General features: G+C 48.6%; 1 protein-coding gene across 1 annotated transcript in view; it reads left to right on the forward strand.

Moving 5' to 3' along the window:
• The first annotated feature begins 12,949 nt into the window (after nucleotides 1–12,949).
• PITX3 (paired like homeodomain 3) overlaps nucleotides 12,950–23,599 on the forward strand; it is a 37,754-nt gene continuing 27,104 nt past the window's right edge. The window contains exon 1 of the mRNA XM_054035081.1: nucleotides 12,950–13,184. The gene's annotated coding sequence lies outside the window, so the exon portion shown is untranslated. The remainder of the gene's footprint in view (nucleotides 13,185–23,599) is intronic.

Here is a 23,599-nt window from a genome sequence, read left to right on the forward strand (position 1 = left end):
TGGAAACGCACTCAATCTAACCCGCTGCCTGGTTACTGCACCGACGACCAAGCTCGTTGGCCAACCAGAACGTTAACCTGGCGTGGCAGTCGCAGAGTTACCCAATAATAACAACTCGTTGAGCGAGGAGGCGGGATCCAAAGTCCAGCAGGCCAACGCCCCCACTGACTTAGGGAAGAGAACCAATCACATGAAAGTAAATAGAGTTGGCAATAGAGTTCCCAATAGCGAGAACAGACTGTGCTTGGGAAGGCGGGACAATAGAGGGGGGTGAATCAAGTGTGGTAGATCTGCAGCAGTGTCCTGTACGATGCATTGTGGGTATACCGAGTGCCACAGGAAACGACTAGGCAGGGAACAATTTCGCAGGACAGCGAGTGTAAAAGGTCCCAGGTCTCCTGGGGGTGGAGCTACTAGCCAGCGCTGCGCAGCGAGTGTGGCTCCCAGCCTGAGCCCAGGGGCGATGCCGGCTTAGCTGCCATCATATCCCGCGCGCCGCCAGCCAGAGCCCTTGGAGTGGGGCGAGGAGAGATGGGGTCTGCCCCTGGCACTGCCTGCTGGATGGGTTGCTTCTTGCTGCCCACAGCCTCGCCCACCCCTTGGGCTGGCTGTTTAGATTGTAGCCACTTCGGGGCAAGGACCATCCCAGTGGGACCATACAGCACCTAGCACGCTAGGGTCCTGCTCTCACTTGGAGCATCCAGGGGATACAAAACTCCCATGAGTAGCAGTTTCCAGCATTCACTACTTCATCCTACCCTTTGTTCTGCGTCATCTGGAGACAGCTATGCTGGCTTCTGGCCTCCAAGGTCCTTTGTTGTCAGACCCATAGCTAATTAAGCTTCTGTTTCCTTTTAAAGTCTCTCCTCTGTCCTTCTGCTCCCCCCCAAAGAGCACCCCATAGCTCTTCAGCCTCTCAGGAACCCCACAATCTTTAAGCTCCCCCAGCTCGTCATCCCCACGGTCCTGACATTCTGACTCTTTCCAGTCCCCATCCCTACCCATTCTTGCTTCCAACAACCCTAGCCTTGATCAAGGAAAGATGGTTGTTTCTTGGTGCCTCCTCTCTCACCCAACCTTTTCTACAGTGAAGGGGCAGAGACAGAGCAGAGTCTGCTGCTGGTTGCAGTGATAAGGAGGCAGTAGTTTTGCTTCCCCTGCCAATGGGAGGCAGGATGGAGAAGTATTTAAAAACCCAGTTTAGGACTGGTAGCCTGCCTGGAAAGGTGGGGTGGGACCCAACAACACCTCTCCATAACATCTGGCTGCCACAGCTTCAGGGTAAATTATGCCTTAAGCAGAGTTGTAGCCCCTCTCAAGTTCAGACCCAAGGTGCAAAGCCTGCTTGTCTTCCTGTACCTCACTCTGGGTGCAACCACATGGTTCAGTCATTCAGACTGGCTCTCTGAGCTGCAGCCCCCCGGTTCCAAACCATGTTAGCTACACTGGCGCAGTGCGCTTTTGGCAACTGTAAGGTTCTCTTTGGGAGCTTGTGACAACATACGTTTGCAGTGACACAGAAACAGCATCTTCAAATCAACCAATGCATTATTTATTCATTCCTCAAATGTACAAAGAGCAAAATGTAAAAATAACAAAAGGCCAACCTCTCTGCATATTACTTACATCTTTGTAAGTTCCTCTCAGCCCCGCTAACTCCATCTCTGGCAGGGAGCAACTACCCTTGCTGCAGTTTCTAGCTCTGTGTGTTTGCCATCCTGTCAGCTTTTCACTGACATTCTGGGTGCTTCTCTTAACCTCTCCCACCCAACTCCCCTCCCTTTCTAGGGTCTTCGAGGTTTAGAAGCCCCTTTAATCTCAGCTTTTAGCCTTGGGAAGAGTAATCCATTGTAGCCTGGCTGGGGACAGATAGGGGGCTTTCCCCAATAAACACCATTTCTATTGTTTCCTCCAGGACTCTTATCTATGTCATTGTTTTACCTTTCATAGGTTCATACATTCTAAGGCCAGAAGGGACCACTGTGGCCATCTAATCTCACCTCTTGCATAACACAGGCGAGAGAACTGCCCCACAATAATTCCTAGAACAGATCTTTTAGAAAAACACTTAATCTTGATTACAAATTGTCGGTGATTGTATTGCCACCACAATCCTTAGATGAAGGTTTCTAAAATCAGAGGAGTGAAGTTCTGGAACAGCCTTCCAAGGGAAGTAGTGGGGGCAAAAGACATATCTGGCTTCAAGACTAAGCTTGATAAGTTTATGGAGGGGATGGTATGATCGGATAGCCTAATTTTGGCAATTAATTGGTCTTTTATATTAGCGGTAAATATGCCCAATGGCTTGTGAGGGGATGTTAGATGGGGTGGGATCTGAGTTACTACAGAGAATTCTTTCCTGGGTGTCTGGTGAGTCTTGCCCACATGCTCAGGGTTTAGCTGATCGCCATATTTGGGGTTGGGAAGGCATTTTCCTTCAGGGCAGATTGTGAGAGGCCCTGGGTTTTTTTTGCCTTCCTCTGCAGTGTGGGGCATGGGTCACTTGCTGGAAGATTCTCTGCACCTTGAAGTCTTTAAACCATGATTGAGGACTTCAATGGCTCTGACATAGGTTTGATACAGGAGCGGGTGGGTGAGATTCTGTGGCCTGCGTTGTGCAGGAGGTCAGACTAGAATCTAGACTGGGGTCGGCAACCTTTCAGAAGTGGCGTGCCGAGTCTTCATTTATTCACTCTGATTTAAGGTTTCACATGCTGGCAATACATTTTAATGTTTTTTAGAAGGTCTCTCTCTATAAGTCTATATATTATATAACTAAACTATTGTTGTATGTAAAATAAACAAGGTTTTCAAAATGTTTAAGAAGCTTCATTTAAAATTAAATTAAAAGGTTGATCTTACGCCGCCAGCCCGCTCAGCCCGCTGCTGGTCTAGGGTTCTGTTCACCTAGGCCGGCAGCAGGCTGAGCGGGGCCTGCGGCCAGGACCCTGGCCGGCAAGGGTCTGGCAGCCAGAACCCCAGACCGGCAGCAGGGTGTGCGGGGCTGGTGGCCGGGAGCCCACTGCCGCTCAGGGGTTCCATCCGCCGGCTCCTGCCAGCCGGGATCCTGGCTGCCGGAGCCGCTCAGCCCACTGCCTGTCTGGGGTCCCGGTCCTGCCCATATACAGTGGGTACCTACCTTCTCCCTGGTTCTGGCCCATTCTCTTCCTCTCTCTGCACTGAGCACAGGGCTGGGGGTGAAGGGTCTGACCAGGAGCTAGAATGAGGGAGGGGGCTGAGGGTTGGGGCAGGAGATTTGGGTGTGGGGCATTTACCTGGGCAGCTCCCATTTGGTGCGAGGGGTGCAGGTAGGAATGTGGTAGGGGGTGCAGGAGCTCTCGTTTGGTGCGCAGGGTGGCGGTGGGGATGTGGGGGGTACAAGAGTCAGGATGTGAGGGGTGCATAGGGTGTGGGGGCGCTGGGTATGTGGGGGGTTGCAAGAGTCAAGGCAGAGGGCTGGGGGCATGTGAGGGGGTGCAGGTGTCAGGGTGGGGGGGGCTGGGTATGTGTGAGGGTGCCAGAGTCAGGGCTAGGGGCATGCGGGGGTGAAGGAGTCAAGCAGAGGGCTGGGTGTGTGTGAGGGGGGTACACAGCTCAGGGCATGGGCCTGGGGGGCTGCGGGGCACAGGGCTCAGGGCACGGGCCTGGGGGGCATGCAGGGCTGGAGGTAGAGGGCTGGGTGTGTGTGAGGGGGGGTCAGGGCTCAGGGCAGGGGGCTGGATATGTGTGAGGGGGGGTCAGGGCAGGGGCCTGGGTGGGTGTGAGGTGGGGTCAGGGCAGAGGGTTAGGTGTGTGTGAGGGGGGCAGGGCTCAGGACAGAGGGCTGGGTGCATGTGGGGGGATCAAGGCAGAGGGCTCCCCTCACTCCTGCGGCCCCCAGCTGGCTCATCCACTCGGGGCCTCGCAGCATACCACACGAGCGCAACTAGCGCTCCCCAGCGAGAGAGTCCCCTCTGGCTGTGTCTGGAGGAGCCGCTCCAGGCGCGGTATGCGAGCTCCTCGCCCCAGGGCTCTCTGGCCACCACCGATTCCCGCTCGCCCGCACCTGCTGTGCGCTCAGCACCGCTGGGCCGCAGGGCTCTCCGCTCCTCCCAGCAAGTACCGATCCTTGGCTGTGGCCGGGCGCCTCCTCCCGGGGATGCTCAGCAGCGCCTCTCCCGCCTCCACTGCCCCTGCTTACTGCCGCCGGGAGTCGGGACTGGGTCCGGCAGTGAACCCACTCCCCCGGCGCGCCACCAATCCACCATAGCCAGCTACACCAAGGCGGCCCTGGTGAGCGGGCCCCCTCCGCGCCCCCAGGCAGGACTCCTCGCTGGGTAAGGGGACGCGGGAGCCCACGGGCAGGCCGCTGAGGCGGCTCCTTTCTGGGGCGGTGTGTCCTCGGGACTTGGGCAGGCAGCAGCGTGCCATTAAAAATCAGCTCACGTGCCATCTTTGGCACACGTGCCATAGGTTGCCAACCCCTGATCTAGATGATCATAATGGTCCCTTCTGACCTTAAAGTCTATGATTCTATGATTGTTCCAATGGTTAATTATCCTCACTGGTAAAAAAAATTATGCCTTATTATTTCTAGTGTGAATTTGTCTAGCTTCATCTTCCAGCCATTGGATTTTGTTATATCTTTGTATGCTAAATTTAAGAGCCCATTATCATTTTTTTGTTCTCTGCGTATGTGTAACCAAGTCACCTTTCACCCTTCTCTTTGAGCTAAATAGATGGAACTCCTTGAGTCTGTCACTATAAGGCCTGTTTTCCCACCCTTTAATCATACAATCACTTCCTGCTTAGTTCCTTTAACAATCTCTACTGATCTAACTCCCAGCAGTCAGGCAGGTTAGTATCAAAGAGATAACCTGAGGGGAATATGATATCTATAACAAATATACATAACACCCCCATTCTCCACGCCAGCTTCCTTCTCAAGGATTCCTGCCTCCAGAACTGTTGGTGCAGTTCCTGAGTTGGCCAGAGGAGCTATGGGCTACCTCTGCAGCACACTCCTCCCAGCCTGCCTGGGAGCAAAGGGCTGGGCCATGCTGAATTTAAATGTACTTAGATTGTATACCTTTGGGCATGGGCAAACTTTATTCCGTGTGTACAGTGTCTAGCATAATCAACGCCTGGTCCAGGACTAGGGCTCCTAAGAACTACTGCAATAAAAATGTTTTTGAATGCACAGTGTATCACTGACAGTAATTTGACATTCAGACACACTGCTTTATAATCACAATTTTTCATATAATTCAACTTTGGGGGAGAGGGGATTATGAAGCATTTGCAATATTGCAGTGGTGGCTACGGGCCAGCTAGATTGGGGCTCTGTTTTGCTAGGCGTTGTGCCCTGCTCCAGAGATCTTACAGTTTAAGCCAAGACAACAGGTGGATCAGACTAACAAGCAGGCTGGGGGCGGGGGAAACAGGATGTGCAACATTTAGCCAGTCAGAAGCAGTAATCACAACTCTACCTGCCTAGCCATATTTTTGATGAAGAACCAAAGTTTTTGGAGAAGACTCTGAAACATAGGCCTTCCCTAGTTAGCTGGGCCCTGATCCAAAGGTTGCTAAAACTTCTCCCTATTAGATGACCAAAGCAAAACGTTTCTTCTCTCCAGGGAGTGACCTCCACCAAGGCTGACTGCAATACCCTCCCATGACTTAACCAGCAGGGGCATGCAGGGGACTGGGTCACCATTTCCTTCTAAGCCCAAATGCATCAACCCTCATAAAACCTCCTGAGTATTGCCTGCCTGAGAGTCAGAGGGAGAACTTCAGATCCATTGAAAATGTACTTAGGACACAATTACCCTACTTTTAAGATCACTCCAGTTCTGGCACCCTCGGACCAGGGAACCTGCCTTTCCAGGGGTGTACCACCCATTTAAGGGACAGTCCAGAGCTTATGGCCAAAACATTCTAGCATCTATCATGAAGACCTACCCCGTGCTGGGGCAGGGTCTATAGAAACTGGAAATGGAAACTGAGCAGGGTGGGGACTAGAAATTATGCTGTTCGTTACAGGTTGCTAGTCTGGCCTATGCCCTAGAGATTTTAGTTTTCTGCCTCTAAATTTGGTTGCTCTGCCTCAAGGTTCTGAGGTAAGGCTCTTATGGACTGAGTTAAGTGGCTCCACCCCTGACTTTATGCTTAAGGAAAAGGCAGGAAGTCTGTCTGCCTTCTAGAACAATAAGAACATTAGGCCGTCTGCTGGATGGTGTGAGTTTGGAGGTCTTTCTAAAGTGGACATTGATTCTTTTGTGAGTAGTTCAATTTGGCCTCCCCATTCTTGCCTTCTGTACACTGCCTCAACATGGACGGCAATGAGAATATTTAGAAACTTGTAGAGCTACAAGTTTCAGGCCATCAGTGGTAATTGCCACCAGCAAGAACGTCAGTGTTCCAACCAAGAAGGGTGGAATAAGAAACAGTATTTGCTAGTGACCTGAGCATAGACCAGGGACTCCTAACACTGAACCCGGTTCTTTCTGTGGCCTTAGGCAAGTCACATAACTTCTCTGTGCCTCAATTTCCTCATTGTAAAACAGACATCAGAATACTGACCTACTGCAGAGGGGTTGCAAAGGTTAGGTAATGAGAAGAGTTCTCAAGACAGAGGGTCAAATGCTGGCCCTTGGCTCCTTCCCTTTGGCACTGCTCCAGCAGCATAAAGGGGACAGAAAGATGTTTCAGTGAGGTGGCGGTGGATTTCCCCCAGCCATATGTGAATTCCCAGCTGATACAGTCAGCTTGGCCAGTTTTGTGCCACCCACTCCTGGTGCTATCCAACCCCAGTGATGGGGGCATGGTAGGGGTGTGGCTGGAGCATGCTGAACTTGAGTCTGCAGTCTGGCTAGAAGTTTCCAAACAGTAAAAGCTAGCTTGAGCTTCCAGGATCATGGGGTTAGGGCCTGGAAATCCCTGATATCCCCTCACTCTTGGAGATGGAAGGAGCAGAGTTCAGGTGCATATGATACTCTGTCCTGTAAGGTGCAAAGCTGTTATTTATAGAAGCTTGTCATGGAACCTGAAACTGAGCCAGCCAGGAACTTCCCACATGCACCCAAATGCATCTCAATGTGTTGATAAAGAGCAAACATTGCAACGTGCTTTGCATTGTTGGGAGACAAAAACATTAATATGATACGGCACCACAACTGTCTGGCTAAAAGAAAGTTCACACACAATACAGCACTGCATTACCCACACTGAAGAGCCTTCAGATGCAACCCAAGCATTGCACTCTCCTGATCTGACATCATGCTGATACGGTAACACAGCATCTGCACAGGCAAGTTCTTCAGATCAGATCAGCACCACGCTACCACGACCAAGTGAGCACAGTAACAATAACCTGGTACTGCCCTGCCTGGACCAAGGAACACTGACATGACACTGTATCACTCTACTCAAACCTGTGAGCATGCACGTGGCACTGCTCCCTCAGACCAATGAGTTTGCAGATGTAAGAGCAACACACAGCCATGGACAGGCCCATTGTTTTAAGGGTGTCCCTTGAATTTTAAAGGTATTACACTTGGTTCTTATAAAGCAGTGTTATTAAATCAAGGCAAAGAGGATAAGAATATGCATGAATGCTTCTGACTCCTATTACCACCACATCTGGGTTCTACTCCCAGAACAATGATGCTGCCTCTGAATGACTTCTCTGCTGTATGTTCTCCTTAAACCAACAAGAAGCTTATAGAAAGTCAGACCCAGGGACAGCAAACTCACTGAATATAGCAAGCCTAGATCTTGCCCAGCAATCTAATTAATTCAGTCATTGCCCCTGGACCTGATCTCACCTTAGACAGCTGAACTGCTGATCCATGACACTGACTCCATGAAGAGCTTGAGGAGAGGTAGGCCATGTGATTCTACAAAGCAGCCCACCGTCGCTGCTCTTCAGTATGGAGGTGCAGTCTACGGACACTGTATGCTCCAAACTGCCAGGCCTCTGCTTTGATCAAACTGGAGAATTCCAGGCTGTCTCCATAGGGCACATCTCTACTGTTAAATGACTGACAGCTGCCATAGTGGCCCTCATTTGGACCAAGTGTGCCCCCAGCCCTGCTCTCTTGCTTACTTCACCCTGCTCCAAATCAATATAGGCTTCATCCATGAATTTGTTAGCAATGTTTACTAGACCCAAAATTTGCAGCCAGCCATCTCTGTTATTGCAGCCTGCATTGCTGGACAGAACCAGCTTTGCAAGTTCCATTACCCTTGGCAAACAAGCAAATGCCCACCCCTGCCAGCCCACAGTCACCCATACAAAGAGTTACTGAATATTCTGCTGCCTCAGTTGGCTGCTATACTGCTTGTATGGAAGAGCCGTCCCTGCTGATAGACATTTACACATGGTCAAGACATGACTCAACAGGGCACTATTTAGAACTGCCACTTTATTTTGCCATTCAGGATGAGCTATGCACAGATCTTTGTCAGAAGAGCAGTGGAGAGGACCATGATGACTTACCAGATGGAGGGTTTGAATTGTGTATAGTACAGACTATAGACTACAGTATACACTATATGTATAGTCATTTAGTTAGGTTTCACTTTTTAGCAATTCTAATCTGAATTGACACCAAGGGGGAATCACTCCTTTTCTGTCCAAAGGAGGACTAACACCAGACAATGTCTTAGCTCAGGGAACCAATGGACACTATACAACATGTTCAGGCTGTAGCCTGTGAGAAGTGTGCACACGTTCCCAAGCTACAAGGAAGATAGCTGTCCTTGATGCAATATGCTACATGCAATAAGGAAGTGATATGAGCAGCAACTTCATCATGCGGCTATCACTGGGAACACTGTGCCCAGAAAAGCCATTCCTCAATAAACACTAGCTACACAGAATGAATGAAAAGTATTGGGCTCATGGACACGTGCCACAGAAACACTATGACATGGTATAGTTTGGGATATCTTGAACTTGAACCCGTAACCTTCCCTTGAAAATTGTTAAGATATCCCCAAGGGAAAGTCGCACACTTTCCTAAGATGTCAAGAGGTAGCTAGCAAGAAGGCAGCAATACAGACTTTTATCCAAGGTACTCATATAGCACCAATCCTTGTAGCATCTAGAAATTAACTGAATCCACACAACCTTATTCTAAGGAGGAGAGCAAGCAACATCTGAAGCCTATTTCTGAAATATGTGAATGTTCAATTATTGAATATGATGGTAGCCTGTCTGTTGAGCCCCAAGGGCTTCCTTCCAGGCTTTTCCTCTGTCCCAGAGTCTTATTTGGGTACAATAAGAGGGATGCTGTACTGAGAAGGATGCACTCACCTTTTCAGGGGCAGTTACTATTCAATAAAAAAATGATCACACTTGGGGGAAAAGAAGTTTTGTTTAGGTCCAGAATCACTTCCTTCCCTTTGTTCTCTGTGCATTTAATCTCTCTGCTGAGAAGGGAGCTACTTCCACTGTGGTTTTAGTTTGCTTTTGTTTTTACTGTGTTTGTGTAAAGTAATAGCATCTGTCTCCTGATCTCAGGTGAATCCCTGGTCTTCCTCTCTGGCAGTGAACTGTAGGAAGACAAGATGATAGCTAAGAAGTCTTGGCACAAAGCAGCAACAGCTGCTACTACAGGGTATTTTCAAATCAATGGCTAAAAACAGACCATGATAAATCCCAGAGAGACTATTAGAGGGTGAGCCCTGCAGTAACTGGGAATTTGGCCCAGTTAAAGATTTCCTAGCTCAGGTCAGGATCATCTAGTCCAGCAGTTCCAAAATTATGGTCCATGGGACACCTGCTATTAACTAGCCGTTAACATGGTGCTGGTTCTTGTTTCCAGCAGCTAAAATTAAACAGATGAAAAATAATTTTGTTTCCTTATTACTTTTCAATATAAGCAGTTACTGTAGCTACTTCAGAGATGTTACACAGTTAGAAATAGTGACTGTGATTGTGAAGAGGCACACACAAGACAGTCTCCACTAAGAATGTGGTCTACCCCACGTGAGCCCCTGATCTAGCCCATCTCCTTGCACCAGTACAGAAAACAGATCCCCAAGAGGAGGGGATGTGCAATGCATCAGTTATCCAAACCATGGTCATTTCCAGGGTGTTCCCTCCAACTCAAAACCTTATGTTCAAATTTCAGTTGCCCCAGGACATTTGTATAACTGATGCTGTACTATCTCCAATACAGTGATAATGGAACTACACTTGCCCATCCCATGACTGAGACAAGTCTATATAAATATACCTCCTAGAACTGGAAGGGACCCTGAAAGGTTATTGAGTCTAGCCCCGTGCCTTCACTGGCAGGACCAAGTACTAGTTTTGCCCCAGATCCCTAAGTGGCCCCCTCAAGGATTGAACTCACAACCCTAGGTTTAGCAGGTCAATGCTCAAACCACTGAGCTATCCCTCACCCAATAAAAAAAGGATTGCTCTTTGTGAGGGGAAAGACTAGGTTCAGTTTGCTACCCTGTCCCTCGAAGTTCTCATTTGGAATTCTACAGAGGGCAAAAACGTTGAACCAAATTCTGTAGTCTTTGCACAGGCATAGGTCCCATGGAGGGCTATAAACATTTTGCCCAAGTAAGAAAGGACTTCAAGATTTGACCCGTCAAGAACTAAAAGAGAAAGATGAGATCCAAGCTCTGCTAGCTGAATCGCATGACAGACAAATCCTTTCCTAAATCAGATAAACCAAAACATGTCTCCAAAGGAGCATTTATGTCTACACATTTATATCACGTTCAGCACAACAGTACCTGAGCATCATATAGTTTGTACACCTGCCAGATGGCATCTTCAGAATCCAGAAAAAGGTTGAGTCACAAAACACCCTCTGTCTAAAGAGCAAATATGTTTTCACTGAATTATATGCAATCAGATGTTAGGTGGAAGAGATCTACTAAATCTAGTTAGTCCCTCTGCCAGTGCAGGATTTTCCCTGTGGATCAGGTTTTATAAAATGTAGAGCTAAACCAAATTCATCTCTGTTATGACTACTGACTTCAGAATGAATGTGGCCCCAAGTCTGGTCATATAGTGGTAATAACATGCCAAAGACACATGCCAAAAAAAATTCAAATTATTGCATTTTAAGAAGAAAGAAAAAACGCAGCAGCTTCCAGTGATAGTCAATATTGTGATAAGAATTTAATTTTTTACTATCCAGCACTGTGTGTTGGATAAACATGTGTGTTCATATTACTGAACTTAATCCATAAAACCTAAATCCTTACAACCTGCTTGTTGTAATATGCCTGCTTTTGGCACATTCATCTTTCCATACTTATCCATATGTCATGTTATGCATTTAACAGGCTCTCTAAATACAGCTTGTAAATCACAGAGAGTTAAATTTACTCCCCACAACATTACTTCCTAATCTCTAAAACATATCAGGGTGAGAGCTAGAGGGTGACCTTTGGCATCATAAATCTCAGGAAAGGCTGACATGGAAGTGACCTCAAGAAATGCTGAATACAGAAATAGGTATTCCCCCATCCAGTGCCAGAAACACCTTCCACTGGTAAACCCCTTCCATGCAGTAGTCTGCAGGAAAGGGGAGACACCCTAGGTTGGAACATGCCAGCTAAAATGCCAGTCCTGCACACACTTGCACACATGCTTAGTCTGTGCATTTGCGAGTCCCAATTAAGTCCATGGCACTATTCATGGGCCTAAAATTAAGCACCAGATGTGTGCAAGTATTTGCGGAATTGGGGCTTAACGCTGTACAAAGACATCAGGACAGGACATGAAGACAACATGCATTCAGCTAGGGGCCAGGGTCCTGCACCACCATGCAGAAAATGGAAGTTTTGCAGTTTACGTCAATAGGAGACAAACTAGACTGTAAAACTGCCAGGGATATTTAGGCTGGCAGACTGTAACTGAATTAGAAAATATCACATATATTCTAGGGTTAGTCACCCTAGCTTTGGAGAAAATGCCATGTACTGACAGTGCAAGTTATTACTATGTTGACTTCCACTTTGGCCCTTTATTACAAGCATTCCACCAGTATGATCAACCACTTGTTTGATATGTTACGTTTTCCCTAAACAACCGTGGTGTGGTGGCTCCATCTGTGAAGCAGGGAAGATGCACAATACAGCTGCAAAAGTAGAGACGCTTTCCCTCCTAGATCTCAAAATACTTTGCAAAATCTTATTGAAGTGAGCAAGCCTCTAAGAAGGATTTTAGAGAAACGAAACTTTAAATGCTAAACTATAGAAAGAAATCATTATAAATTGGATGGTGCAGCAGAGCAGTTAACAGGATCAAATCATGGCTGAGAAGGAGACTTATTTCCTACATTTCTTACAAAGTAAACTGAGATTTATATTTGAACTCAAGGAATACAATCCATCCTGTCTTTCCATGGTGTTTATAAAAAACACCATTGCCACGTATCTAATATTCCCAAAGACCATATCCCCATGCAGGTCTCCAACAGGATAAAAGATGCCGGCATCTCTGCAAAATCAGCTGGTTGACCATTCTCGCCTTCCCCAGGGACAGTGCAACTGGAGGGAAGCCTCTGCATTCGGGCACGTGGTGGAAGCCCTGTGCCCACTGGGTGGGAGCAGCTGAAGGTTTGGGAACGAGAGGAAAGAACAGCCCTTGAATAGGGGGCTAAGAGGTGGGGACCAGCCAGCTGAGGCCTGGGTAATCCGCCGGCTCCCGAGCTCTGCATCCCGAAGACTGCGCAGCAAGTCCCCTACCACTCGCTTCGCGCAGCTCTTGTGGGCGGGGATAGAGGGAGACGGGGCGGAGCCTAATCACCCCAGCGGGCAATTAGATGGGCGGACCTCTGGATGCAAATCAGCGGCCTGTGATTGGGTCCCTGCTGATGGGGGCGGTGCCTGAGGGTTCACAGCTGGACAGGGCCGGTGCCTGCGCTGGGGGGCGCAGCTGGAAATAGGGCGGGCTGAGCGCGCAGAGCCGGGGAGCAGCTGGCTGGGGGCGCCTGCTGCCTTCCATAAAGTGAATGGCCACAGTGAATGGGAGTCAGTCGACAGGAATCCGCCTCCTCCTCGTCTCTCTCCATGAGTCACAGGCTAACAGAGCGCAGAGTGCCCAGCAGCAAGCCAGGGGGACTTACCGTCTGACAGGCGCGGAGGAGCCCGGGCGCTGGGGCGGGGGCAAACTTCCCTCCTTTATCCAGGATTAAGGCTACCCGGCAGCACCAGCATCTGGAACCGCTGTAAGTGCTCCCCCGCCACTTATCGCCGCGACGGCTTGCTGCGGCATGCAGCTCTTCGGGCCCGTTTTCCCCGTTAAAACTCAGGCGTCAGCTCCCTGCAACTTCTGCAAAGCTGCCCTCGCGTCCCGCAGAAAGAGCACCTACGGGAACTGATTAAGGGAGACGTGTCTGTCCGTCCTTCGCGTCCCATGGCACTGCCAGGTAGCCAGCTCTACCACGGGTGTAGTCCTGCAGTCCTTCTGCACCCCTAACTCCCCCGCGGCCTCCCCTGTGGTGGGGACACTTACGTGGGTCAGCAGGAAAAGGCAGGATCGGGCCCTGAAAATCCGGTTTTGGAAAACAGACGGGCATGCTATTCACCGGGCTTTCTTAGCCGGGCTGGTAGCAGAGCGCAGCGCCTTCAGCATGGAGGCCTGCGGGAAGCTGGGCTAAGCCAAGCGACCCTTTTCCGAAGGTCTAGACTATTTTGGTCTGTTTATGTTGCTCCGTTTCTACAGCCTAGATCGCCTCCAGTCCAGCCAGGCTTTACTTCCTAGGGCACTAGCTCGGGACACCCGGCCGCCGTTTCTAAACTTAGTCATTTTCCACTTAGCCGAGAGAGAGGGGCAGAGCTGTTTAACTTAGCTGGGGTTTCGCTGTAAATAATGCCATTCCGAGCTGCTAACTCAGCTGGCGGCAGAGTCCAGGGGCGAGGGTTTGGGGGAGCAGAGGCGGGGAGCCACCGCCTGGGAAGAGGAAAGCAGCCCGACGGCTTTTGGACAGCTGGATAAATGATATTTATGTAACGAACTAGCTCCTGTTTACAGCAAAGCGACCTCCCTGCAGTTCCCAGCTCGGAGGGGAGGGAGGGCTGGGCAGTTCTCCTGCACCCCCTCGCATGGGTGCTGCACCCTTGCATACCTAGCCACAGAGTCACCCCCCCATTGTCCCCCCCCCCATTATTTCTGCGGAATCCGGCTACTGAGATGAAGTTGCCACCGCTCCCTTGCTTTAACTAAAATCCAGAGAGCAGGGAACGAATCCAGCCCCGAGCAGCGGTCGGCAGGGTTTCCTTTAACATTAAAATGTCCCAAGTAAAGAGCGAGTTCTAAGGCCTGCGTTCCCCGGCCGAAATGCGGGCACTGAAACAGGATTTCAATCCTATTTCGCTGCGCATTTCGATACCGACAACAGCGGCTCCAACAACTCCTCGCCCGGCGCGTCCACCTTCTCCACATCCAATTATTACACATTTCCCCACGCCACGTTTTCATTCGCCTCACATTTAAACATCAAGATTTGACATGAACTGAAATCGCCACCAAAGACCTCTTAAAGAGACCTTCCGTTTAAAAAACCCCGTATTATAATGTGTGCATTAGCAACGAGGAGTATTTGTAATGGACAGGAATAAAATTGCTATGTAATATCAAATTTTACATCGTATAAAATTTTACGCTAAATATGCACGATTTACTAGTGCTAAGTTACGTATATGTACACACTATATATAGTACCAATCATTTAATTTTAGTAAAGTGTTTGGATTTACTTTGTACAATACAGATGAGTAAATAGCGTGTGTACAGAACAAATCATATCAATTCTAGTATAAAATAATAAGTAAATATTGTGTGTATATTAGTTGTCTATATTCTACTAACAAGGAAATCGTGTGTATATAATATAGTATCAATTCTAGTATAAAATAATTAAATCCTGTGTATTAGGTGTTTGTATTCTACTAATCACAAGAAAACCGTGTATAATAGTATGAATTATAGTGTACAATAGTAAATAATTGTGTGTATATTAGTTTAACAACAGGGACATAGTATGTATATAATATAGCAATAAATAGCGTGTTTCTCTGTACACTATTGACTACCTGCAATAATCGAAAGCGATAGAAATTTTTCCAAACCCAAGTTAATTTCCATTTAACGAATATTTGGTAGAATCCTGCAGCGTGGCCTCTGCTTTAAATGTTTATTATCCAGTTCGGAGCGCACCCACGCGAACCTGTCCGTTCCTCGCAATTCTCTCTCTAGATTCATGCCCACAAATAGAGCAGGTATATGCCCAGAGCTCGCCCAGCACTTTCACGGCGAAGAAAAGCATTTGCACCGGGCCAGATTATAGCAGGCCAAATCACAAGCAGATACTATATTTGCATCCGATTGTACGGAGTGACTCTAATGGGTGGCCTTCTAGAGTTGTGTATATAGTTCCTTTAGGGTGACCCGCTAAGAGAGTGTCAGGCCCCTCTACCCCATCGCTGGGGAGGGGGGCTCTCCCTCCATTGCAGCTGCTGGACCGGGGTCCCCAGGGGCTGGCTGCGAGAAGCGCTGTCCTGTTTCGGAGTTTTGCTCACGGGGGTTGGGGGCTGCAGATGCCTTCCCCCGTGTCACACCCACCAGCCCTGTGCGCCTTCTCTGCAGAACAGGCGAGCGGAGCAGAAGGGGAACCCGCCCCCCAGACCTGTTCTGTAACTCCGCGGGGGTCCCAGAAACCAGCGTCTCTCCGAGCCGAACAGCCGGCGGAAATAAAACAGCCCATGCACCACCGACCTCCGCCGGGGCCGGGCCCTCCCTGCCTGTGGGTCTCCAGGTCTCGGGCATCTGGCTCATCCTCAGGGCCCTGGAGGTACCAGTGCCTCCCCATCTGCCTCCTCAAGCCAGAAGGAGCCTGGGAAGAGCAGTGGTTCTTTCCCGGGCCAGGCCCTGCCTCTGGCTGGGGGTGCGGTGGGGAAGGGTGTTCAGGGTGAGGAAGGAGCAGACTAGTGGGACCCTGACCCGGCCCTACAGAGAATGCAGCCTGCCCCACCACCCCCCTGCACGCAGCCCAGTGGGGGGGGGCTGGAAGCCCCCTCCTAGCAGTCCCAACCGGGGCAGGGCACCGCGGCTCCTTCGTTCAAGCCTCCACTGAAAGGAGCCGAGGCGCTGGTGGCAACGGAGCTGCGGCCTGTCCTGGCCACCCGGCTCCAGCCATTGCTCGGCGGCTTGACGCACCTAGTAGCCCGCTGGCCGGTGGGTTTGGCGCCCAGGTCCGCAGGCGGGGGGGCTCCGATTGAGGCGGAGCGGCCGGGCCCCTGGGGCTCTGCAGGATGCGGAGCGCGGGGCTCTAGCCGCAGGGAAAGTGCCAGGCCCTGTCTAAGGCAGACCCGAGACTGGGTGAGCCCCGCAGGGACAGCGGGGAGGGTTGGCCGGGCCCCTGGCTGCAGCCCAGAGCCCGTCCTCTGGCCGCGGGCTCTTTCCCGGGCGGGGCCGCATGCACGAGAGCTGCCCAGTGCTGCCCGCAGCCTCTGCCAGGGCCCCGGCCGGGGGAACTGGGACGCCCCCCGTCCCCGGCAAACTCCGTCTTTATAAGCAGCCACTTACCCTGAGCCCTTCCAGCTGGTAAGGGACCCACCCGCCGTCCGCTCTGTGCTGCCGAGCAGGTTCCAGCCCGCTGGATCGGGGCCTCTCCTGCAGCCAACTTCTCCCCCCGGGAAGAGCGCGCCCCGGGGCAGCCTGCTAGGAGGCAGCGAGCCCGGCCTGGATTCTCCCTTAGGCCGCGGTGGAAGTCAGCGGGGCCGGTCGCTGGAAGCAGCATTTGCCCCGTGAAACCCTGGGCCAAGGGGAGTCGGAGAAGAGAGGCAGAAATATCAGGGATGGGCCTGATCCGGCTGGCGGGGAGCAAGTAATACAAGCCCAGCTGGCTGCAGCTAGGGGGTGAAATTTACCCCACCTGCATGTACCGATGCACTGAGGTTCTGCCCCAGTCCCACCAGCCTTTGCTTTATTGCCTAGGGCTGGTCCCTGCAGCCCCCTAGCCAGAGGATCTGTCTGTCTGCACCTCTCTGGCCTCTGGCCCCAGCATAGACTGGGGCCACTGGGAGGCTACTTTCACAGGTTTGGAGTTACAGTTTGGGGACCTTTCTCAAATTTTCAACAACCTTACCCTGAAAATTCCACCACTTTCTAGCCAGCTCTTTATTACTGTTAAACATAGCTTTTAATTTTCTTGGGAAGCCTAGAGCTAACCTCCAGTGGGTGTAATTGGTTTTTGTGCATGGGGATAACCTCAAACTCTTGCAAGACCACTACTCTGGTTAGTATACCTCTGTTCACAGCTAAATATCAGACCAGACATCTAGCTGGAGGAGAGCTAGAGAGGTTACATTACATGAGGCATATGCTGAAGCTCAAAGATTTGAGTTTAGCAGAGGCCACTTGAGCCTAGTTCTCCATCTGCCAAAGGCCTTGTCCACACCCAAGTTGCACAATCGAACTAAATGGGTTTAGATACATAGTGTCACATTGGCACCTCCCCCCAAAAGGCGGTACCCTTAAGCCCCCTTGCAGGCCTTCTATCAATTTAGCTTAAACTGGCATCACTAAGCAGTGCAAAGACCAAACCCCACCGTGTATGGGGAGGAATGGCTAGCTTTGTTGTTAATCTCTTGGAGGAGGTAGCTCATAGGTTCCTTTGGTATGGACCATCCCGAAACATGTAGTGCATTCCTCTGTAGACCATGCCCTCAGAGAAGGTCAAGATTTCAGTGTCTTCATTAAATTCCCTGATCTAGATTAAAGGAGACAGCTGCTGAGATGAAGCCAGACCCTCTCCTGGCAGAGGGTAGCTGGTACTGAGGGTGCTAGAGATACCCTTAGTAATGCTCATTTGCAGCTCCTTTAGCACTCCCTGTGTGGGAAAAGTGCTGGGCTTAGTGGCTAGCCAACTGAAATCTATTTATCCACAGAACAGGTACAGCTGGTGGGAGGGGAGTCACCAGAACAACTTATCCACACGCTGTCCTGCCAAACCTCCACTATGACCAGGAGGACCCACATTGACGGTGCAGAGGGGAGTTGTGCCTTCATAACATGCTGAATCCTTGGCATCTGTCTGCTGTGATATGCTAAGAAGGGGGACAAATGGTATAAACTGGTGGTGACGTGTGGTTGTGTTGGACACGTGCCCGCTAGGAACTGGCCCCACGTACTGAGGCCACCAAACCCCTGTCAGATAGTTACAACTTGTGGATATGTCGAACGTGGGGTAAATTTGAATAAGTGACAAGGCCCTGATTTCTATTTGCAATTGCCTGAGCCATCCCTAACCCTCCTAAAAAAAGAAGGGCCCAGATCCTCAAAGATATTTGGGTGCCTTCACAGCAGGGCAGAGTTGGGCACCTACATACCTTTGAGGGTCTGAGACAGATAACAGTTTCCCCTGCCTTTCACAAAGGAGACCTTTGAGGAAACGCAGTCCAGACGCTCCACATTCTTCATTCAGAGCCCATTTAAATTTTCATATCTGAGTTGTATTCCTCTTTAGAGCCAGTATCTTTTCTTCTGGCAGAGAAATAGTTACAATGCTCCTTTAATATATAGTCTTTCTCTAGAGGATAATGCAGGTAATCAATAGCTCTAAAAGCTCTGAATGGATTGCAGCTGGATCAGTTAATATTCCCTGCGTGCAATCAGAAACAATATGAGGAAATGCTCCTCTGTCTGTGAATAGCATCCCAAAAATTTATGATAGAGGGGTGAACCTGAGTACAGAGACTCTGCCAAAAAGAAAGAGAGAGGAACCAGAAATAGGAGATCTGGCCCAGAGGATGGGATGAATATGGGATCTGACTCCCACAGAAAGGATGTGACCCAGAATGTGAACCCTGGCTTGCAGGGACAGGAGATGAGCACAAAAGGTGAATCTGGCCTATTAGACTAGGTGAATGAGGGCTGGAGCTCTGGTTCGGGAATGGGGCATTATGGTGGTTCTGCAGACCTGGTCTAGGGAAATGGTCGTGAATGCAAGAGGAGACTTGAACTATAAGGTAGCCTAGAAAAAAATGGAGTGTAACTGGGTTGGGGTGGGGGCTCAATTATTTCCTCCCCTTTTTAAAGAGGAAGATAAATTCTGTTAGTTATTTAGGGCCTGGTTCTAAAAGGTACTGAGCACCCTGCACATCTGTTGAGCTTGCTGAGAGCACGCAGCACCTGGCAGGAGTGAGCCTCCTATTTGGAATCGGTGCAGAGAGAGGACCAGGAGCAGAAATTTTGTGCAGCATTCTGGCACTCCATTCATCTGCTCATGCTCCATGTTTACAAATTGGAATCAAAGTTAATGCCAAGGCTATTCAGAAAGACACTCCTGTCAACACATTGCTGAAATTAGTTGATTTTCTAGAAGACTAGAAAAGAGGATTCTGATGACACCAGGCTGCCGTTTGATTTCCCCTTTTCCTATTTGTGCTCCCCCTCCCCGGCACCCTTGCCCTCCCTCCCATTTCACCTCTGAATATTAATGCCTCTGGCAGATTGGATAATAATGTGACTGGGAATTGAATGAAGCTGTTATTAGCTGATGGACTCCTTGATGTATTTAAGGGAGCCCCATGTCTGTTACTGAAGGATCAATAGTCTGAGGGCCAAGAGAGAGGCTGGGGGTGTGTATGGGGCAACATGGCTCTTCTCTGGCAGAGTTGTCTGAAATCAACATCTCAGTCTAACCTAAGGGAAAGCCTCCAGCAAGAGGATGATATGATTTAGCCAGAGCAGAGAATTCCTGTTATATCTCCATATACAGAGCTGTCATTTTGCAGTATGTACAGTAATTAAATATTTAAACGTTGCCTTTCTGTAGGGAAATAGATCAGCTCTTTAGCATTAGAGAGCTACTGAGAAATGATCCTGTTACTGATAGATTTAAAAAGCTTGTTTGGGGATCACCATTTGTAAAATGAGGATAAAGGTACTGACCACCTTTGTAAAGTGCTTTGAGCTCTACTAGTGAAAAGTGTTTAGATGAGATATTATTTATTATGGGACGTCTTCCCCCCTCTCTCACAACTGGGTCAGTCAGGACTTTCATTCAGTTTATTTCCCTACATATTTACACAAAAATGCCCAATCCTGCACTTATGAACCCAGGGGTAGCTTTGCCACTAGTTTCAGTGGGAACAGGATTGGGCCCATACACTTTTAATTTGCTCTTAGGTGCCTTTCCTTTAATAACACTTCCTAGTATTTTGTAGCACTTCATCAGTAGCTCTCAAAGCACTTTACAAGGGAGGTGGGTATCATTATCCCCCTTCTGCAGATGGGGAAACTGAAGCACAGAACAGTGAAATGTCTAACTCAAGGTCACCCAGCAGGCCAGTGGTGGAACTGGAAGTAGAACCCATGTCTCCTGAGACCCACTCTGGTGCACTGTCCGCCATCTCTGAATGCTCTGCAAGCAATTATATTTCACAGACTGTCTGTGAAGCAAGCAAGTGGTGTTATCCCCATTTTACAGCTGGAGGAGCAGGCAGAGACAGTAAGGGTACATCTACACTGTAAACTGCCCCCCAGCAGCAGTGAATCTCAGAGCTCAGGTCAATTGATTCAGGCCAGAGCCTGGGCTCTATCACCTGGCGATGAAGCTGGGTCTTGGAGCCTGGGCTCCAGCCCCAGCGGAAATGTCTACACTGCTGTTTTTAGCCCGGTAGTGCACCCAAATCCCTTTACCCAGGCTCTGAGTCTCGCTGATGCGTTTTTTGTTTTTGCAGTGTAGATGTATCCACAGCCGTTAATTTCTAGTGCCCAATGTCACAGTTTGGGCCGGATTTTGCCATGATGCCAAGCACTCCACAGCTCCCATTGCCCTCAACTGGAATTGCGGGGCCTTGCCAGTTAAGACTATTGGGCCCTCGATGTCTCAGACTGGCCCCTAAAATCAGTGGCTATTTGAGACATCCTGAATTAAAGGGACACCGATTTAAAAAATGCCATTTGTCTGAAATAATGTTCTGATGCTTAAGATTCCAGTAACTGAAAAATTGGAAAAACATCTCTGTTTTAGTTTTTGTTCTGTGCATTCAGTAGCGCTTTGTATGCTCTGTTTCATCGTTTCCCCACATAGGCCCTGAGCCTCCAAACTGTTCCATACAGGCAGTCCCCTGCATCCATTTGCTGCCACTCAGGTCAATGGGGCTTCCCACTAGTGCAGGGATCTGCCTACCCAGTGCTGCTTTCTAGATCGGGGCCACAGTCAGTCTGCTTCCTCTCACTGGTTGGGCCTATCATCCAGCGAAAGGGGACTGAAATTTGAAAATAGGGAAGTGTGATTGTTAAATCAAATGAGCCAGCATAGGACCGGAAATTACTTTTAACTTACATTTTTTAAAATCACATTTCTAATTAAAGGTACCCCTGATGTCTGCACGCCATCTTTATCTATCCCTGCTGCATCAGGGAGGGACACAACATATTTTGTAACAAGTCTTTTTTAGTGATCCTTAAATATATGGTGGTGCTAAATGACAGAAGTGATCCTTGTATAGAATATATGGTCATAGGGGAGAATGGAGATTCAGCCACCTGGTTTTGTGAATTTAAAGAATTTGTCAATTTAAAAATCTTATTTTAAACACACTTATTTACCCATTTTTACTAAAAAGACCACAGATTAGAACACTTTTAAAATGCTTTATTTATTTTTAGCCATTTTTTTCTGTTTGTTTCTGAGTTCGGACAAGGAAAATCACATGAAATTAATTTCCCCTTTGTTCCATTAGTTTCGTTTTGGGGTTTTCAATGCCGCTACGTTTGGTCTGCAGATACTACAAGGACATTTGCATTTGTTTAATTTGCTGTTAAAATAAATTCCTGGCTCGTTTCTGTGGGGGTCTGAGGTTTTGTATAAGGTTGGCTTTGATCCTGGTGCAACTGAAGTTAATAGCAAAATGTCCGTTTTACAAAACCTAAATGTTGGACCAAATTTGAATCAACACCTTCAGTTTAAGTTTGATTCACAGGGTCATATAATACTCCTGAGCTGTGTACAGAATCCACGCTAAGGTCAAAGGAAATTTTAGGTGTAAGATAAAGGGTCGTATATACACTTTCATGTCAAGTTTAAAAGGGTTCTGTGGATTAATTTTTTGTTGGTGGGTTTAAATTACGGTATTAAAAAAAAAACCACCTCTGCCTCCTATTCAGGACGCTCAGTGTATTGGCTCAGATGTCTGTTAACACTAGAACAAACTGGGGATTATGCACCCCCACCAGTGAATGCAGGGTACAAATCCTTAGGAATCTGTACTCAGTGCCACTAAGTTGTGTGTTACATTAGATGGTAAGCAATTACACGTTTTGATTTTGATAAGGCCAAGATATTTCTCAGTGCAACCATTTTAATTCCAGAAGTAGGAGGAATCATTGAATTGTTTAACTAATGTGGACATAAACTAGCAAATGGGAAGTTTTGGTTATTTAGCTGTTTTGAAAAGACTTTCCTAGGGACAATAATTGTATGCAAATTAATTATGGTCCTGTTCCTGTTTTTCTTACGCACCCAAAATTCCACACCTTACACTGCTTCCCACATTTCAGCCTTGGATGTGACAGAGACTCAAAATGAAGAACAAAAAAATTATTCTAGAATCTCACCATCTTGATTATTAATTTGCAACAGTAAGCAAGAGGAACACTGCATGTGTGTGTGGAATGTAGTTAGCTTTGGGATTGTAATCAAGGACATTTGAGGGTGTGCTGCACAGGGAGTTCAGAACCTGGGATTGGGCCCTATATTGATATATTTTGTTGTGATAGGTGCTCACTAGTTATTGATAGATTTTAATTATCCTCTCTCTTCCCCGCTATTTATAAACACGGATCAATTATCTTTTGGCACATTTACAATGCAAAATATCAGCTAGCCCATGGACCCAATCCTGCAAACCTTCTGTGCACTGATTTGCCAAGCGGGAGGGCTGTTCATGGAGGAATTACAGGATCAGCTAACAAGGAAGCTCCTCCCCACTACAAACAGTAACCCCCCCCCCCACACACACACACACTGCCCCCCTCAAACAATGACTGCATAAACAAATTGACCTTCAGGGCATGTTGCAAGGTCCATAAACTCCAGCTTTGTCAGACTGAGGAGTTGGGGAAGCAAGTTCTAGCATAGATCACAGAGATGCACTCTACTGAGTCATACCAATCTAGGGACTGTCAGCTGGAGTGTCCCCTTTTCTTCTGTATATTGTGCTCTGAGATCATCAGCTTATTTTATTGTCAGGTGATCTGTGCTGCGTAATGGATTTATTGCCCCCCCCCCTTTTTTTTTTAATAGCTTGGAAAAAAAAACACCTCAGCAAATCTTGTTGCCAGACGCAGTTAACACTAAACCCCTCCAGTGCTGTGGGTTTGCACTTTAAGACCATACACCTCCTTCAAAGCAAACCACCCTCTTGTGCAATCTTGCAATAACCAATGCAGCCGGTCTTTGGGGAGGCGGGCACATAAGGGTATCAAACTCCACTGGCATTTTCAATATTCTCACTGCAAGACACTGCTGCCCAATCCACTCCACTCAACACTGATTTTGAAAAAAAATGTCAGCTCAGCCCCAAACCAAAATTCCACTGGCCTGTGTTGGTCTTTGTTGATGTTCATTAC

Source organism: Malaclemys terrapin, chromosome 7, assembly GCF_027887155.1.
Source record: "Malaclemys terrapin pileata isolate rMalTer1 chromosome 7, rMalTer1.hap1, whole genome shotgun sequence".
NCBI classification, from domain to species: domain Eukaryota; kingdom Metazoa; phylum Chordata; order Testudines; family Emydidae; genus Malaclemys; species Malaclemys terrapin.